At 47.4% G+C, this 4696-nt stretch overlaps 1 long non-coding RNA gene across 1 annotated transcript; it reads right to left on the bottom strand.

Moving 5' to 3' along the window:
- Window positions 1-215: 215 nt before the first annotated feature.
- On the bottom strand, window positions 216-4690 carry LOC125616313. The gene is made up of 2 exons (XR_007346938.1): window positions 1464-4690; window positions 216-995 (listed from the first exon to the last, which is right to left on the bottom strand). It is a non-coding gene; the product is annotated as an uncharacterized LOC125616313 (long non-coding RNA).
- Window positions 4691-4696: the final 6 nt, after the last annotated feature.

The raw sequence follows: 4696 nt of genomic DNA, 5'->3' as shown, positions 1-4696 counted from the left end.
CACATGCGAGGCAAGCACTTTACCACTGAGCTACAGCCTCAGCCCCCAGGACTGCCCATTCTTGAACTTCAGGGTCCATGTTGGATTCCTTATCACTTTGTCAGCGTATATGGTAGGTGTTCAATGATGTTGATCGAACTTATGGGATGTTGGGTTAACTTCATTCCTGACTCTAAGGAGAGCGGGAAGGCTAATGAGCGAGTTCCAACAATGTGTCAGTCATTTGTTCTTAGGTTCTTTAATGTAATCCCCATGGGAGATTTGTCACACCTTTCCCAAGCAAGAACCAGGCTTACAGCGCCAGGCCCCTTAGGGAGAGGCAAGGTGAGTCTGAGGCTCAAACCCAGTCATGCTGATCCCAAAGGTGGTGTTTTCCTCATCATCTACTGTATCCCTCTGGACACTTCCTTTATGTGCGAGAGAGAAACAGACTCCATAAAGGTGAAGCAGCTTGCCATCCCGACAGACCTTGGTTAGCATCTGGAGGTCATGTTTAAAGGTTAGACATGGACTTTGTGCTGATAACTATGCTGATCAGGGTGTGGAGCCAGGGGCTCAGTCTAGGGCTTGGGGGAGTGGGGGGCTGAAACCCCATCAGCACTCAGCGTTCCTCCTTGTTTCAGTGCCTCCCTCATGGTCAAGTTTCAGACCAGCAAAAGAAATAAATGACTTCTGACAACAGGAGAAGTCATTGGGAGAGCCAATAAAGATGCCATAGATCTGGCAGGGGAACAAGAAACAGCTCGGGTGCTGTGCTTGGAGGCCACAGGTAGGTGGTTTTCTTGGGCTCCTGGATGAATCAGCTTGGCGGCCACCCAGACTTCCAACGGGATCCAGAGGTGCAGCCAGCTCTGGGTCCATGCAGGCCAGCTCTCTCCTCACATTTCTCTAGGTGGAGGCTGTTTCCTAGTCGGCCGGTGCCTCCCCTAATTCCACTTGATCTGCCTGGGTGCTGCTGCGCTCCATGGTTGGCCTCCTCCAGGTGTCCTTATGACCTGTCTTCACAGAGTGCATTTAGACTGTGTCTCCCAGAGGATTTGAGACATGTGCCTTTACTTCATCATCCCTCCTACACCACGTGGGTCTGGTGCTGACCGCATTGCCTTGCAGTCCCATAGCATCTGACTGGTGCGGTCAGCAGAGTCAGGATGATGGGATGGCTGACCCCAGGAAAGACGGCATTGGACTGTCTGCCACGCGCCGACACCATTCTCCACGAGGGGAGCGGACGAAGGAGAGTTTTATTAGGGGGTGTTATTTTGTAATAATTGTTTAAATGTTTGCTTCTTAGGAGAACATGGATATGCAAGGGGTAGAGGTCAGGTTTGGGGTCTGAACCCATCCTCTTAAGGCACAGTTTCTCAATGGGTTCGCACCACAGACCACTTCAAGGATGTCCGGCACAGCCACAAATCATCAATTTATAGTTTTTTAAACTGTAGAGTTCCAGCAAATAAGTTTACCTTGAACGATGAAACATCATTTTCTTCTGTTTTCCATGAACTCTCCGGTGATTAAAGTTGCCCAGGGTGGCCACGAAAATACGATCCTCCTGCCTCAGCCTCCCTTGTAGCTGGAAACGTCATTTACAACATTAATAATCGTTTTGAGTCAGCGAGAACACCTTCTTCAGCCCTCCCTTGCTCCCGAAGGCAGGGGCGGGGCCATCACACTTAGCCGCACCGTGATTCGTTCAGAATCGGACACGTGACTGTGCGGATCCAATCGGAGGGAAGCTCGGACTTCTGGGAATTCTGGGACGCACCTCTCCTTTGGTCTGGGCGGCGGGGAGGGACGTGCGTTCCGGCTCTGCGCGGCCGGGGCCGTTTTCTTCCGTGCCCGGAGACGCTGGTCTGAAAAGAAGCCAACGCGAGGAGGAGGACCGAGCCAAGGTACCTGCAGCGAGCCGGAGCCACAGCCCTGACATCACAAATGCCCTAATTAGTTCCATTTATCGTTCAGTCCAGAGGGAGCTGGGCTCTGTGGTCCACGCACTGAGCCGCGCGTACCCGGTTTTTTTCGCCGCGTGCTGTAAAGGTGTGCGTGGACCCGGGCTGCGGTGAGCCCACGTCCAGTTTTCAGATTATTACTTCCTTTAGCCCCGAATCAAGGTCCAGGTGCATTTTGTTGACCATGAACTCTGCGGTGATTAAAGCCTCAGGAGGAACCCCCTCTGGCTTTCGCAGAGCGGGGCCCCTCCTCTCGCAGCCATCGCTGCTTCAACCTGGCGCGGATCCCAAAGCGCCATTTCTGGCCCATGACTCACAAAGCAAATAATCTATAAGTGAAAAGCCTCTTATCATACTTTGGCAGGAAAAACAAGATGACAAGCCAGGCAGCATTTTTCCTTCATGTTTGAACCCCAAATGTGCCAAGGGCTGCTTTATGCTGTGCACAAGAGCAATTTTGGCTCAAAAGCAAAGTATTAGCTCGCATGTGTACGCACTAATAATTGCTTTTCTACACTGTGTGCCCTTAGCATTGTGCAATGTCCAACAGTGCTATCTGATAAAAGAGCTTTGTCAATGTCCTCTTGGCTCTCTTCCCAAGCATAGGCTTTATCTTTACCTTTACAGCTGGTCTAGGAGCATCTTGGCAACGATAAGAAGCACTTTTATGTGCCTTTGTGAAGGGGGACAGTAACTGACCCTCATGGCTCTGTAGCTTTAACCACCTCCGCACCTTTAGAAACAGGAATATTCAATGTTACATTAGAAAGCATTATTTTGTGCTTGTTCTGGAAAAACTGGATTGGTTGCTTTTTTTTTTTTCTTTGCAAAGAATAGAACATTTTTATGGCCTCAGATTACTATTTATCAAAGCTTTAATTTTGACAGTAACATATTGAAGACTAGGGACAAATGCATTGCTGGTCAAATAATGAAATTTTCCAGTATTCCTCTTTGTATTTCCACTCACCATTTGAATTTATGGCTGTTACATGTAAAGTCAATATATAGGGATTTGTATGTCTTATTTTTTTTAACTTTTTTTTAAATTTTTAATATTTATTTCTCAGTTTTCGGCGGACACAACATCTTTGTTTGTATGTGGTGCTGAGGATCGAACCCGGGCCGCACGCATGCCAGGCGAGCCCGCTACCGCTTGAGCCACATCCCCAGCCCGGGATTTGTATGTCTTAGAAAATGCAGCTTTGCTTCCATAGTCCCACTGGAGAACTATTTATTCATTATGTTTACATTGCTCTTCGGAGCATTTATGCTACCATTCTCATTATTTTACATTTTGAAGAACATCTTTGGAGTCATTGATCCAATTTTTGTGAATTAGTTCTCTAATGCAATATAATAGTGACCAACACACACACACACACACACACAAAACCACCATAAAACATAAGCACTAACTTGGGAGTGTCAATCTGATTTCTGTTCTTTTCTGGGCAATGTAACTCTTCTAACTGGTAGGTTCTAAGATTTTATTTTTACTTCTAGTGTTCTAAGGTTTCCCAATGGTAGTTCTAGGGGTGTCTGTTGGGGGAAGGAGGAGTAGAAGTATATGCTACAACAGCAACTCTTTGGAAAAACATCTCAGGAATCTCAAAATATCTCAAGACCCTGAACACTTTGCCTTAAGTCTCATTCCCCCAGTTCTGAAGTCTCTCTAGAAGCTTTTTGCTTTTTCATTGACCAGGAGGTGACTGGTAGATGAGGACACTTGGCAACTGGTCATGCAGTGCTGTGACCCTGACACAGACTCCTAACAGGCTGTGTTCTGCTTAAGTGGAGATAGGATAGAAAAGAGACCTAGAAATAGTGGCAATGTGGCAGACCTCTTCCCTCCGCTCTTTACCTTTACCTTTAACTTAGCTCAGACCTTCATAAAGTCCAGCATGGTGACAGGATGATGTGCTGCCCCTCAGGGCCACTTGACAACATTCCTGTTCTTCCTCTTTGGACACATGGCAGAGTCACGTTTTTCTTACATCCTGAGATGAGGTGTGAACATGTGATTTGCTCTGGCCAATGAAATGTGAGGAAAGGTGACCCCACTTCCTTGTAGAAGCTTCCAGAGCCAGAGTACACACACACACACACACACACACACACACACACACGCTGCAATGATTTAACCATTGTGTCCCATCTGCCTATATATATGACACCTACCCAAATTGAGCAGCTTTATAGGTGTCCTATAAATTTTAATAGCTTTTTATAGATGTTTTCTATAAAGGTTGATGGGGCATAATGGGTAAAGCCACTGAGGTCTTGGGATTCGTTGGTTCCTACCCCATCACTAACCTTCTCTGATCCAAACGGGTGGGAACGCAAGTCATAAAGGAGCACTGACCCATCTGCCAGGTTCCCTTCCTGAAAGCCTGCACCCCCTGGTCCCAGGACCCTCTCTCATAGCCTCATCAGCTGTATCTTCAAGCTCTTGTTAAGCTAACTGCCAGTCTTTCGTTTTCCCTTTGCCAACAGCACACCCCAAATTGGGAACATTTTCAGTATTGGTAGGGACGTTTAACAAGCAAAAATACTCTTAATTGCATTCTTTCAAAACTAAAGATTAGCATTGAGTCTAAGGTCCACAGTGGTCATTAAAATACAAAGATCTATTTACTATTCGGAGATTTGTAGTGCGCGGCGCTGCTCCAAGTCACGCAACAGTGGCGCGTGGCGCCAGTCGCTGTACCTGGAGGCGGGTGTGGGGAGGGGTGCGGGCGGAGGTC

This window comes from Marmota marmota, unplaced genomic scaffold (assembly GCF_001458135.2).
Source record: "Marmota marmota marmota unplaced genomic scaffold, marMar, whole genome shotgun sequence".
Taxonomy (NCBI): Eukaryota; Metazoa; Chordata; class Mammalia; order Rodentia; family Sciuridae; genus Marmota; species Marmota marmota.
This window is presented reverse-complemented; position numbering and strand designations above follow the sequence as displayed.